Below are 15,467 nucleotides of genomic sequence, written 5' to 3' on the forward strand. Positions count from 1 at the left end.
GAGAGTTCCATACTATTGGATGTGAGTTTACACAAGAGAGTAAATTGAATCCCAGAGAGGTTGTAACTGGTCCAAGGTCACAAGAGAGTTAAGTGGCAGAAGTGAATTTGAACACAAGACTTCAGACTCTGAAGTCAAGTATCTTTCCTCCTCAGACATAAGCTCTAGGGACCTTAGATGCTACAGACAAAACCTCCCAGTGATGAGGGGGAGGCAAGGGTTATGATAAATCTCTTTCTGAAATGAACCCTGAAATGTTTATTATTTTCACACTCAGAATCTCACCGTAATTTAGGGCTTGTGACTCAGTCCCCAGATCGCCTTGTCCCCGTTTCCTCCTCTTAAACCCTAGACAAAAGTAACAAAACCCAATCTGGAGAAAACTGAATAGTGACAAACAATTTCTACCCCATGGTCTTATAAAGCAACATTGTATTATCTAAAGTTAGCAGAATGTACAGAAGCAATGTTTTTATTTTTAAAAAGATACAGTCATACTTGAGTCAGCTTCAATTTTGAACTAGGAAGAATCAAAAAATGATAAAAGATAATAATAATAGCAAGCATTTATATTCTGTTTTAAGGTTTGCAAAGTTCTTTACAAATATTATCTCATCCTCACAACTACCCTCCCATTTTATAGATGAGGAAACTGAGGCAAACAGGGTCACATAGCCAGTAAATGTCCGAGACCAGTTTTGAACTCAGGAAGAGATGAGTCTGGAACTCCAGAAGTTGTACCACTTACCAAGACACCTATTTGCCCCCTAGTTAATTAAATATATAAATTGGTTAAGTATGTATTAAATTTATATAATTTAGAATAGATTAGCAAATCAATCTCTACCTCTTTACAAACTCCAATCAGATATTGTAATGGAATCTGCCAAACACTTTGTGCACAATGATCCTGTGAAGTGTTATTATCCCATTTTGTAGATTGGAAGTTCCAAAGGGATAGAGACTGATTTTCATTGGATTCCTTTAATTCCTTTGATTTTTTTTCTATATAAAACACCAATCATATGCTCTTCCAGCAGTGACACAATTCTGCCTTTGTTCCTTTCATGTTTACAACCCAGTGTATTATGTTTTAATGTTCCCCACATGTCAATAGCATAAATGCTGAAATGCCAGTGCTGATCAGGACAAAAAGAATCATGGTCTAGAGTTGGAAGGGATCTCAGGAGTCATTTAGTTCAGTCCCAGCACAGAAGAGGAAACTGAGGCCCAGTAAGTCTTTGTGACTTGACCAAGATTTCACAGGAAGTTAGTGGCATAACCTGGATTTGAACTCATGTTTCGTGACTCCTAGAAACTCTAACCCTATACTTTGTCAAGTGCTACAATGTGTAGGGAACATGATAGGTGTTGAGGAAGAGGCGAAGTTTAGGTAAGACAAGATCTCTCCTTCCTGAAACTTGTGGTTTGGTAAAGAGGTAAGATAGTAATAGTAGTAGTAGTAGTCTCTCGGTAACCGAGGATGGCGATTGTCTTTGTGCGTTTTCATCTATGGTGAATAGATGAGTGTGCACAAAGACACTTGTGCGTGAAGGGGATTTAAGTGGAAAAGTCCCACAGAGACAGTCCCACTCTCTCGGTGTTGGAAATACAGACATCCATAATACATGAGTTATATATACTCAATGTATTAGAGAAGAATAAAACCAAGTCAAATGGAAGTGAAGTCTAGCTGGGGGAGGGATTGTTATGGATTTGTGGGTATCAGGAAAGGGTTAATTGAGAATCTGGTGCTTGAGATGAGCTTTAAAGGATGGAAAATATTAAAAAAAAACAACAACAACCAAAACTCTTATCTTCTGTTGGTTTTAAGACAGAAGAGCAGTAAGGGCTAGACAAGTAAAGTTAAGCTCCTTTCCCAGGGTCACACAGATGGAAAGTGTCTGAGGCCAGATTTGAATCCAGGACCTCCCGTTTCCAGGCCTTGCTCTCTATCTACTGAGCAACCTTGATGCTCCAATGGATAATAATTTTGAAATTAAGAAGGGGAAGTTGAGCATTTTAGACTCAGAGAGTAGGGGGGAAGGAACAAAGACAAGGGGGATAGGAGGCAGCCTGAGAGTAGACCAGTTTGGTTAGAGCTTAGCCAGAATGGAAGGGACCATCATGGAATTCAGGTAGAAAGGTGGGACAGCACCAGACTCCAAAGAGACTTAAATAGTTGTTTAAATTCTATTTGGAAGATAATAGGGAGTCATATAAGGTTTTTTGAACAGAGTAATGGCATGATTAGATTTATCTGAAAATTGCCTATTTATGTCCCTTGCCCATTTATCAATTGGAGAATGGCTTGATTTTTTGTACATTTGATTTCACTCTTTATAAATTTGAGTAATTAGACCTTTGTCAGAGTTTTTTGTTATGAAGGTTTTCCCCCAATTGGTTGCTTCCCTTCTAATTTTAGTTGCATTGGTTTTGTTTGTACAAAACCTTTTTAATTTAATGTAATCAAAATGATTTATTTTACGTTTTGTAATTTTTTCTAACTCTGGGTCTTAAAATCTTTCCTTTCCCAAAGATATGACAAATATACTATTCTATGTTCACCTAATTTACTTAGTTTCCTTCTTTATATTCAAGCATGATTAGATTTATGCAGAAGAAAGACTTTTCTGCCAGCAGCACTGGGAAGGCTAGATTGGAGGCAAAATTAGGATTAAGATGGAAAAATCTATTAGGAGCCTTCTAGGAGGAGTGGACATGGAGTTCTGAACTTGGATTGTGGTAGTGAGAATAGTGAGGGCAGCTAGAAGATACAGTAGATAGAATGCCAGTCCTGAATTCAAGAGGTACTGAGTTCTAATTCAGCCCCAGATACTTGCTGTGTAACCCTGGGCAAATCATCTCTCCTTGTTTGCCTCAGTTTCCTCATGTGAAAAATGAGCCAAAAAAGGAAATGGCAAACCACTTCCAACCTCTTTGCCAAGAAATGGGGTCATGAAGAGTTAGATAAGACTAATTGACCAAAATAACAATAACAAGTGGGAATAGAATGGAAGGGCTAGATATGGGAGATATTGTAGAGGTGTAATCACTAAGATTCAGACATGAGATGTCAGGGTTTTGCCTGTATTTCTTATCTTCAAAGGAGTTATCTTAAAGCTTGATGGTAGTACTTGCTGCTGGTCATGGATGGAAAGTTACTAAAAAAGAGCAGGGCAAGATTTGCCCAATTGGAAAAATGCCCAGTTGGCGCTGATTCCATGATGCTGTATTTTTTCAGTTTGAAGTGACTTGTTAACTTAAATAGTTTCATCAATTTTCATGTCCCTTCGACCTCCCAGAAAAAAGAAAAGGCATCAATGGGCAGCCTCCTGTGATTGAAGGATGAATAATGATAAGCATCTTTCCCATTCTCCAGTGCCAGGAGGGAGGAGCTCCGGGACTTTATTTGAAGTGCTTTCTTAGCTGTAGAACTATGACGACAAAGCACACCAACCTGAATCATTTGGGGAGTTTATCCCACGATGGAGAGTAAACAGGCTACAGTAGGCTCATGACTTTTTCACTGTCACTATGTTTGGGCCTCTACTAATCCTGCTAGAGGAATTTCTTCCTAGTCTGCTGCTTTGTAAAAGGCTCATGACTTAGAAAAATATATGTGAAGGGGAAGGGGATGGGGTAGCTTGAAGAGAAGAACTTTTTGGGGCTTGACCATTAGTCAATGATTCTTTGTGTTAGTTAGAGAGAACCTCAGAGGCTCTCTAGCCCAACAGATACAGAAGTCTCGCTACAGTCTCTCTGTCAACTGGCCTTCCAGCCTTTGCTAGAAGTCCTTCAGTGAGAGGAAGTCCACCTCTTTTTCTCAAAACCCTTCCTTTCTGTTCTAGAAATAACTAAGATGGAAAGGCAAGGTCTAGGCAAATGGGGATTAAAAGACTTGTCCAGGGTCACACAGCTAGGCATTATCTAATGGCAAATTTGAAGCTGGGTCCTCCTGACTGCGAATCTGGTGCTTGATCAACTGCACTAGGCTGTCCCAGTTCTCTACTTTCCAAAGCCATTTCCATTCCATTCCATTCCAAAGCCATTTCCATTTTCAGTTCCATTTGAGATGGCTCTAATTGTTAGGAAGTGTTTCCTGCCTGTCTCAGGCTGCCTCTTTATAGCTTTCCCCCTTTGCTCTTGGGTTAGTCCACTGGGACCAAGTGGTATAAGTCTAATTGAGCTTTCACACACGACAGCCTTTCAGATATTTGAACTCTAACCTGTATAATACCCCTCCCCTCAAGCTTTCTTTGTTCTTGATTTCTTTCAGCCTAGCCTCATAGAGCATGAAATCAAGGGTCTTCACTATCCTGAGAATGCAGGCGCCATCTTGATTTTGCATTGATATTCCTATCACCTACTAGGAACTTAAGAAACTCTTGTTGATTGATGGATATTAGTGCTTGTTCTCCTGTTTGATCTCTGGTTTAATTCATGGCTTATCAATGTCCTTCCTAAATTTTGGAACCCAGATCTACATGTTAAGTGTGTATGCCAAAAGTGATCCATCTGGGGCAGAGTATGGCAGGGCCAACATTATTGGTCCTTGGCCAATAGAAGGCATTCTTGAGTAGTGAGTGAGAAGTTGAGGTTTTGGGGGATCCAAGTAGATGAATTTGACAGTAAGCTTCAGATGAATTATAGCTAGGATGCCCTTATACTGTAAGGTTCTTGGGAATTAGTCATAATTTGAGGATTTTGTTCCCTGATCAAGAGAAAACCAGCTACAGCTGGCACCAATTAACATATTCAAGGTTACAAAAATGGTAATCTCCAAAAGCAGTATTTGAACCCTGGTTCAAATGAAATAATAATCACAAAGAATTTAGTACAACATCTGGCATTTTAAGTTCTATATGAAATATAGCCATTATGTGTTATTATTATTATTATTATTATTATTGTCCTCTTACTCCAGAGCCAACACCTTCTCCACTGTACCACAATTCCCCATCTCAGCTCTAAAACTATCAGTGGCTCCCCATGTCCTGTATGATGAAAATACGAACTTCTTATTCTGATATGAAATACTCTCTTCATTCTGATTCCAATCTATATATTTTTTGGAAACTTTTAACTTCTGTCCTAGTATTAGTCTAAGACAGAAGAGCATCAAGGGCTAGGCAATTTGGGTTAAGTGACTTGCCCAAGATTGTACAATGAGGACTGGTCTGTGTTCAGATTTGAATGCAGGTACTTCTGACTGTTGGCCTGGTTCTCTATCCACTGTACTACTTAGCGGCCCCTCCAACTTATTTTTTCTAGCCGTATTTTATGTCGCTGGTCTTCCCTTCTCACCATCCCTTCTAGCTAAATTAGGCTACTAGTTATTCTTTGGCTTTGTCCTTTCCCTTGCACCTGTGATTGGCCTCAATTCCTAAAATACAATTCCTTCCTCTTGGCTCCTATTGAAATCCTTCTCTTTCTTCCAGTCTCATCTCAGATACCTCCTCCACAAATTCTTCCATGATTGCCCTCCCTGCCCTACTCTCCTGAAGTGATCTGCCTCTCTTCAGATTTCCTTTACCGCATTATGGTCTATCTTAAACCATTGAGTCATACTTCTTTGTTCATAGGATCATAACCTTAGAGTTGGAAGGAACCTGAGAGGTCATGTAGGTCCACCCTTCTTTTTTTATACATAGGGAAACTGAGACCTTGGGAGTGAAATGAGTTGCTAAGGCCACATAGGTAGTAAGTGACAGAGGTGGGATTTGAACCAATACAGTGACTATGTCTGGGATTCTTTCAACTGGGCTCCCTTCCTTAACAGAATATAAATTCCTTGAGGGTAGAAATTGTGTCATTTTCCAACTATGTCTCCAGTAGCTTGCATGTACTTACTGCTTAATAAATATTTGTGGAATTAAAAGTCACTTAGTTGGAGGCAGCGAGGTAGCTCAATGCTTAGAGAGCCAGATTTAGAGATGGGAGGTCCTGGGTTCAGATTTGACCTCAGACATTTCCTGGTTGTGTGACCCTGGGCAAGTCACTTAATCCTCATTGCCTAGCCCTTATTGCTCTTCTACCTTGGAACCGCTACACACAGTATTGATTTTAAATTGGAACTAGTATTGATTTTAAGACAGAAGGCAATGTTAAAAAAAAAGACATTTAGCCATCTCTCTGTATTTTTGTCTTCCTAATGTAGAAGCGGATATTTAGACCTGGAAAGGACCTTAGAGGTCATCTAGTCTAAATCTTCTATTTTATAGTTGAGGAAACTGAGATATGGAAGAACCAGTTGGCTTTTTTTTTTTTTACGGTCACACAGTGCCAGAATCAGAACATGGACATATCTACTGCTGACTTGAAATACACAAATTCTTTTTTCACTCTACACGGCTGTCCCTGCAAACAACAGGACAAAACACAACCGACCCTAAATGAGAACTCCCTAAGTTATTGTAGCTCAGTAAATTCACTGAGTCTCCAGGCAATTAAACTAGGATTTGTGAAGGCGCCCTCTGAAGAAACGGTGTGGCTCATGGGAGGAAACATACTCCGAGCTTTCCAAAGAGAATCCAGGAAGAGTAATGGCGGGCAGATAAGAAAGTGGAAGAAGTCCCCATTTTGGAGGCCATAAGCTGAAGCTGTTAGTTTGATTCATTTCTTTGATATGGGGCCAAGTCCATCTCCACCCACTCCCTGTGCATCCCTCCCATGCGGGGAGCTGTCCTCCACTTCAAAGGCCCAGGGACCATGCAGGAGAATATAAATAAGGTGGCAACGGGTGCTCTGCTTTGGAGTTGTGAGTGGACACTCACGAGGGAGTCCATTTGGGTTGTTTTTTTCCAGATTTACAGCCAAGGATCGTTGCTAAGTCTCCGGGCACAGACAAAGCAGAGACAAAGGTAATTAGTTGTACAGATGTGTGCCTAGTCCCACACTCAGGCTGACCACCTTATTCTTTCCTGGATTGGACCAAAGTAAACCTCAGCCGACCCCAGGAGGCCAGGAAGTAGCGTTAATCTTATCTAAGGAGTGAGCCTAATCACGCCAGAGAAATTAGTTGTCTTATTCTGTAATTATTAATAAATAATATAAGAAGAATATTATGGAATAAGAATTTATAATAAGAATAAATTAATAAATATATTTATTACACATTTATTAATAAATAATATAAGAAGAATATTATGGAATAAGAATTTATAATAAGAATAAATTAATAAATATATTTATTACACATTTATTAATAAACAATATAAGAAGAATATTATGGAATAAGAATTTATAATAAGAATAAATTAATAAATATATTTAATATTTATTTTTATTTTTAAAATTTTATATTTATATTTCTAAGAATAAAATGTAAGTAGAATAACTAGATGGCTCAGTGGATTGAGAGCCAGATCCTGGGTTCAAATTTGGACTCAGACATTTGCTAGTTGTATGACACTCACCTCTATTGCCTACCCTTACCTCTCTTATGCCTGGTTCTAAGATGGAAGGGGAGAGTTTTAGAAAATAAAATATACGGTAAAGAAAAAGTAAAAAAAAAACAAGGGGAAAAATAATAACTATCATCTATGTTGTACTTGAAGATTAACAAAGGACTATATATAAGTTGCCTCATTTGATCCTCACTCTGTAAAATAGGTGCTATTATTATCCCTATTTTACAGATGAGGAAATGAGGAAATCAAGGCTGATAGAAGCTCAGGGTCACAAAACTACTAAGTATCTGAGGCAAGATTTGAATTCAGCTTTTCCAAATCCAGATGGCTAGCTGCCTCAATGTTTTAATGCTTCTTTTCCCTTTATATTCTTGAGCCCTGTCAACAAGGGCTCTTCTTAGTCTAGAGGAGGGGTGATGAACCTCCCAGAGAAGGTTGATTTATACCTTTCTAATGTACATATTAAAGATTATTGTGTACTGTTGCCATAATTTGTGGCCCACTCACAGAGCCAGCTGGGCAGATTACCCAGAGTTCTCCATGTTCCCTTTGGACTTGACTTCAATTTAGACTTCTTGGAAGCAGTCAAGATGGCAGCAGGGGAGAAGGTACCATGTGGCTGTCACACATGGAAGTCCCTGGCTTCTCTGGGACTCTTTATTTTGGATACTTGGAGAATGGAGAGGAGCAGAAAATACTGGAGTTGGTTAGCTTGGGAATGGAGGATGAGGCTGGACTCAGGTTAAGTAGACTGATGTTCCCAGCTGACTCCAGTTGAGGATCAACAAGCTTAAATCAACTTCTTCCTACGACCCAGAGAGCCGAGCACTCCCAACCTCGGAGATGTTATTTGCTCTTATGGATTCTAATGCTGGTAATAGTGAGCCCTGTACAGAAACATTTCCTGGGGATCAAATGACTAGCCTCATTCAGTAAATCATTAATCTGTGGCGGGACAGAGCTATGAGGCCATTTATTTGAGAAACTACTACCTGAACCCCAGGCTTAAGCCTCTAAGGATTTGACCAGTGAATTATTCAAGGTAATTTATAGATTTCTTTAGTTTCCAGGGTTATTTCTTGAAATTATTTGATGTTTGGACAAACTTAGCTATTTGGGTTCACTGAAGGGTCCCATTGCTTCGTAAGAAAATAGCAGTGGGGGTAGCTAGGTGGCTCAGTGGATTGGAAGCCAGGTCCAGAGATAGGAGGTCCTGGATTCAAATCTAGATGTGCGATTCTGGGCAAGTCACTTAAATCCCCATTGCCTAGCCCTTATTGCTCTTCTGCCTTAGAGCCAAAGCAAAGTATTGATTTTTAAGATGAAATGTAAAGGCTAAAAAGAAAAGGTATTAAGGTAGTGTGGTTCTAATCTTATCCATTTCCTTCTAAATTCCCAGTGTGCTATATGACTGGTCAAGTCATCCAATATTTGAATCTCTTATCTTTAATATTCATAATCCCTAAAAGAAAAGCTAACATTTATATAGAGCTTTTAAGTTTTGCCAAGTGTTGTTCATATGTTATCTCAGTTGGTTTTCATAACAACTCTGGGAGGAAGGTGCTATTATTATTATCCCTGTTTTACAGATAAGAAAACTGAGGCTGAGAGAGTATAAGAAAGTTGCCAATAGTCATATAGCTAGTAAGTATGAATCTGAATTTGAACTCAGATCTTCCTAACTCTTAAGTCCAGCACTCTTATCTACTATATTGCCATTAGATTATATTTAAGTAGTTCCTTACCATATATAAAGCATTAAGTACACAATTGACCTGTTTGATCACCAAGTTAGAGCTGGAAGAGGTAGAGTTATCAAATTGAATCCCCTCATTTACTAGATGAGGAAATAGGTTTATAGAGGTAAATGACTTGTCCAGGGTTATAGGACCTAAGTTAGGATTTGAACCCAGATCTTCCTGCCGGTCTTCTACTCTATTCACGAGTGCATTTGAGTTAACAACAGGCTTGTTCATAGAAGTTTCTTAGACGTCCTTCATAGCTTCCTTCTCCTACTTCCTAGTCTTACTCCTTTTCCCCCTTGTCACATTCTACAATCCAGTGACACTGGCCTCCTTGTTGTCCCTTTCACAAGACACTCCATCTCCTGTTTTCACTGGCTGTCCCATGCCTGGCATTCTCTCCTTCTTCCTCTCCACCTCCTGATTTCCTGACTTCCTGTTGAAGGCTTGAAGGAAGGAGGTGACCAGGTGAGTGGAGAGGAGATGAAGGCCAGAGGTGTCCTAGAGACAGAATCGATCTGTATCCCAGCTGATAGTTGTGTAGTCCTTGACTCAAAGGGCTAATTGCACGAGGCTCTCCTCATTGGTGGAGGCTGAGAACTCCTCTTCCTTGCCTACATGAGGCAGAATTGGTGAGAGATGCTGAGAGAGAAGATGGAGTCCCAAACTCACTTCAACCTGAAGGGAGAGAAGGATTCTGGGAAGAAAATTATATGTAGGGCCCTGGAGGTCTGACCATGCCCTTATTCCCAGCTTACTACAGTAGAGACTTCAGGGAATTTCCCCTTGGATAAAACTTGAGATTTTCTGCCTGGGTTGAACTCAGTCATCTTGCTCCCAATGGGAGAGCTCATTCATTTGGCACCATCTGGTATATATTCTTCTTTGTATATTTTCTCTAATATCTGTTTTGCTATTAGAAAAATGTATTTACATGCAGAAAAAAAATCAGCTTCACTCTCACCTTCTGCAAGGAGATCTTTTCCAGTTCCTCTTAGTGCTAGTCCTTTCCCTCTAGTCATTATCTCTAATTTATTCAGAATGTATCTTGTTTGTTCAGAGTTGTTTTTCTGTTATCTCCTCTATTAGAGAGGGAGCTCCTTGAGAACAGGGACAGTTTCATTTTCTGTCTTTGTACTTGTAAATAAGGTAACATTTGTAAAATGTTTAGCACAGTCCTGGCATATGTATCATTTAGTCATCATCAATCATGTCCAACTCTTTGTGACCCCTTTTGGGGTTTTCTTGGTAAAGATACTGGAATGGTTTGCCATTTCCTTCTAGCTCATTTTACAGATGAGGAAACTGAGGCAAATGGCATTAAATGACTTGCCCCAGGGGGTTGGGTCACACTATTAGTGTCTGAGATGGAATTTGAATTCATAAAGATGAATCTTCATGACTCCAAGTTCAGAACTTTATCCACTTAGCTGCCCCTGCTTGGTACATAGTAAGTGATTAATAAATGCTTGTTCCCCTCCCCTTCAGTATTTCTCATATATTAAGTACTTCATCATTATTTTTAAAATAATCTTTTCCTTCCATCTTAGAATCAGTACTGTGTATTGGACCCCAGACAAAAGGGGCAGTAAGGTCTAGAACAGCATTGGCAAACCTTTTCAGAGTTTGAGTGCCCAGAGGGCAAATTCAAGCTGTCTGTGAGCCCTCAGGTTATCAGAGAGAGCTGAGGGAGACTGGCCAGAGGGGTGGGGCATGCAAAAAATATCTTCTGCACTGGGAAGAGGGGGAACAAGCAACTTCCCAAGTGCCAACTCTGCATGAGTGCTATGTCTTTGCCAATGCTGGACTAGGCTGTGGGGCTTAAGTGACTTGCCCAAGGTCACACAGCTAGGAAGCATCTGCAACCAGATTTGAACCCAGGATTTTCCATCTCTAAGCCTGGTTCTCAATACATTGATATTAGAAAAACATATTTATGTGCTGAAAAAAAAATCAGCTTCAATCTCCCTTTCTGTAAGGAGATCTTTCCCAATTCCTCTTAATGCTAGTCCTCTCCCTCTAGTGATTATCCCTAATTTATTCAGAATGCATTTTGTCCCCTTTATCACTATTTTCTGAATCGGATGGAGGACATCAGTAACAGTAGTTGGAGGCTTGGCTCCAGGCTGAGAGCTGTTTGTTCCCTGATGCTGCTAGAGCCTGGTTCAGGAGGCCAGGATGGGAGAATGTGCTTTATATCCCAAGTCCGGGATTTGTAGTTTTGATCGCAAAGCCAAGGATAATGAGTGGCTCGTTTAAAAAAAATCACTTTTCTTCTGACTGATTCAAATTTCTGGCACTTAGTTTTATGGAAAACCCATCCATCTTCTGCCTCGGAACTCAAGGATTGTTGACTGGAAATAATCTTACCAAACTAATTATAAAAAAAAAAAAGCTGGTCCCAGTTCTTTCTTGTCAGCTGCTCAGCAATTCATATATCTTCCCATAACCAGAAGGGCTTTAAGAATGTGCATGTAACTAAGGCGTTGCCAGGGTGTATTTTGTAAACATTCGTGGAAGAAACCAAGAAGAAAACCAGGGCAGTTGCATCCCTTTCTCTTCCTTGTCCCAGAGTGAGATGAAACAGAAGAAGGGAGAGATTGTGTCCCTTTCTCCATTTGTCTGGAGCAAAATGAGGAATTGTTTTGGCCAGTTCCTGGCTGTGTGTACAACATGCATGGGGCTCAAGGACAAAATAAACTATAAAGAATGAAGGAAGCCCAGAGAGGCAGCATGTCAGAGTGGATGAAGAGCCAGAAAGATCCACGTTCAAGGGGTGCCTCTGACATATACTAGCTTTGCGATAATGAATGGCTCTATTAACTGCTCAGTGCCCCCAAGGAACACTCTAAGGCTCTAACTTTAAGCCATTATGATATAATTATATCATATACAAAATTATACGATTGTACCGTCATGGTACAGTGGAAAGAGCCCTGGGTCCTGGATAGGAGTATCTTTGCTCAAAGCCCAGCTTGTTTTTTGAGAGACCTTGGGCAAATTACTTTACCTCTCCAGCCCTCAGTTTCCTCATCTGTAAAATGAGTGAGTTAGAATTTAACTTTCAACTTTAGATCTATGAACCTATGGGCCCGCACCCCGGATCTTCTTCTTATAGAAAGCCTATAGGTCAGCTAGGTGGCTCCATAGCACAGAGTGCTGGGATTGAATTCAGGGAGACTTATCTTCCTGAGTTCGAATCAGACTTTAGTCATTTACTAGCCATATGACCCTGGGCAAGTCACTTAACCCTGTTAACCTCAGTTTCTCCATCTGTAAAATGAGCTGTAGAAGGAAATATCAAAACACGCCAGCATCTATGCCAAGAAAATTACAGATGGGGTCCTAAAGAGTTGGACACAACTGACCAATATAGGAAGCCTTCCCCAATCCTGCTAGTTTTGAACTCTCTCCATCCTCAAGCTAGATTGCATTTCGGTATCTGTTTAAATGTTGTCTTTCCCCCAAGCCCTCAAAAGACCCTTGAGGACGGAGTACTAGTTTTATTTTGTCTTTTTGCCTTTGCATCCATAATGCCGTGTCTTGTATATACTGGACACTTAACAAATACTTGTTTGATTGCATTGCATTTGGAGATTTGGAGGCTGGAGTCTTTCTTCCACGTAAAAAACACCGAACCCTTTAGGGATCTGAACCCTCTCATGAGCACAGAGCTGGCTTCAAGTTTCCTTCCTGCTCTGTATCTACGATCCCATTTGCCTCCTTTTGTTGTGGCTCTCAAGCTCCCACAGCCTCTCATCCTGCACAATTGTTGTTTGTACTTTGCTGTGAGTTCTTCATAAGCCATGGGCTGTCCACCTGTTGCCTTGCCCTCCACTCTTATTACATGATTGCCCATTTCCTTTTTCCATCATATGAGTTCTCAATGTCTCTCATATTACCTTTTGTTTAGCCCTTACCTTCAGTTTTCCTTTCCACATGTCTTAAAATTTGATTCTAAGTATTGGTTCAGAGACAGAAGAGTGGTAAAGGGCCAGGTTAAGTGACTTGCTCAGGGTCACACAGCTAGGAAGTGTGTGAGGTCAGATTTGAACCCAGGACCTCTTATCTCCGGCGCTGGCATTCTATCAGCTGCTCTTCTTCCATTTCTTCATGCATAAATCATCACTAGTAGAAGACTGCTGCTTGCTTAACACCCTTCAGATCACCTGCAAATTTGATTCTTTTTAGATCTGGGTATTTCATGGTTTGCAGCTATTGGGAGAGTGTGGATATGAAAATAATGGACTTTCCTTTGCATTGAGCATCATTGAAAGTGCTGGACCATTCTTGAAATATAGCCTAGCCTCATCTCCTATTCAATTCTGGTTCTAGTAATGGGCAGTTGGATAGCTCAGTGGATTGAGAGCCAGGCCTAGAGACAGGAGATCCTGGGTTCAAATCTGATCTCAGACACTTCCTAGCTAGGTGACCATGGATAAGTCACTTAACCCCCATTGCCTAACCATTACCACTTTTCTGCCTTGGAACCAATACACAGTATTGATTCTAAGGCAAAAGGTCAGGGCTTAAAATTTTTTTTTGGACCTAGTGTACTGACCATAATGTATGCACTGATGCCCTAGTTCAATGGGATACATGTCCAATTGCATGTCACAATCTGGGCAAAGAAATGTACCTGCACAAATGGTCTCTTCCATTGTTAGATGTCCACCATGTTTGAAGCTGACATCATACTGGGTGGTTTTAGGCTTCGATACGTTGGTGTTGACAACTGGAGGAAGTGTGACAGGTGGGCGAAGTTGACTAACTTTGTACAAAAATAATATGTGATTTCAAAAGAGAAAAGTAACTTCTGTCATAGTTCCTTCATAAGTAAATTTATCATCTTTAAACAAGAGGCAGTCTTTCATAAAGCCTAGAGGGTAGTCCTTGAGTCAGGAAGACCTGGATTCAAATCCCACACCTGAATCATTGATTTAATGCTTTAGTAAGTACTTGCTGATTGACTGTGTGACTTGAGCAAGTCATTTATTTGCAGGCCTCTCAGAGGCTTTGGCAACCCTCTGAGATGAGAAGTGATGGAGCAATTGCCCACCTTCATTGGAAATTCCCTACACCAAAGAAATCACAGGTCTGCTCCCACCCCCAAAAGTTACCATTCAAGAAAAGAGTGTGGGGTAGAAAGGACTCTAGAGGTCACCTAGCCTAGCACCTTTTCCCTCCTTCATTTTACACATAAGGAAACTGAGGCCCAGGGACAGGAAGTGATTTGATTAAGGTCATACTAATAAGAAAATGGCTAAGATGGGTATCAACTTGCATCTTCTGACTTCCAGTCCAACACCTGGTCCATTGTGTCATGCTGTTGGGATTGTTCTCAAGCATGTGATCCTAGGCAATAAGAAGTGATTATTTTTACATGGGATTTCCTGAAAGTTCTTGCTTCATAAAGACTGCTTCGGTGGCTGATGTAAATCACATCATTCCCATTTCACAGGAAAGCAAGACAGAGAGATGAGGTGATTTCCCCAGTCACCCAGCAAGGATATGTGGGTGGGTGGGTGGATATTTCTCTTAAAAAAAGATGATAAATTCCCCATAATTTTTATAATGTCCGAGTATGGCATTTTAATGTTAATCCTAACCAAGATCAGAGAGGCAAGAAGGAGAAAAGGAATTGGGAATATTTTCTGTAATCCAGAGCCAAGTCTAGGCAAAATTGTACTTGTGACATATTCATGTGCTGGGAGAGGGGGCAGCCAGCAAAGAAGATAGTCTGAGAGAACTGTCCCACTACCAGGAAGGGGAGGCAGTCAGCTCTCTTGAGGAGGAAGTTTGGAAGGCTCCCTCTGCCTTCTGAGAGGAAGAACGCTCCCTACGGGGTCAGCACCTGGAGCAAAGCCATGCTTACGCCAGCCTAGTTTGAGTTCTTCCTCAACCTGAACCTTTCTTCCTACCCACACAGAGAAGAGGGGGAAATAAAGGAAAAGCAGCAAAGAGCGATGCACGAAGCCAAGGAGGAAGTCCAAGAGTGGTTTGTACCTTCTCAATATTAAGGGAGTTAGAAAGAAAATACTCCAAAGGAAACTTGAACCCAAACCCTCGGACTCTCCCTCAGAAGCCTACCTCTTTGAAGGTCCTTTCTTTCTCTAACTGGAGCTGAGCTTCTTAGAGCCCTGTCTTTAGGGTCGCTCCCTCTCCTTATCCCTGAATGGGTCATCCCTGAAGATTGGGTCCAATAACAGAGTCTGGGATTTTCTGTGTGCTAAGGGTATAGTAAATGTATAGGTGGAGTGAAAAGGGCAGTTGAGAGAGGAATCAAACTAAGGTGTAGTGTGTATAGTGTATT

This window comes from Monodelphis domestica, chromosome 6, assembly GCF_027887165.1.
Source record: "Monodelphis domestica isolate mMonDom1 chromosome 6, mMonDom1.pri, whole genome shotgun sequence".
Taxonomy (NCBI): Eukaryota; Metazoa; Chordata; class Mammalia; order Didelphimorphia; family Didelphidae; genus Monodelphis; species Monodelphis domestica.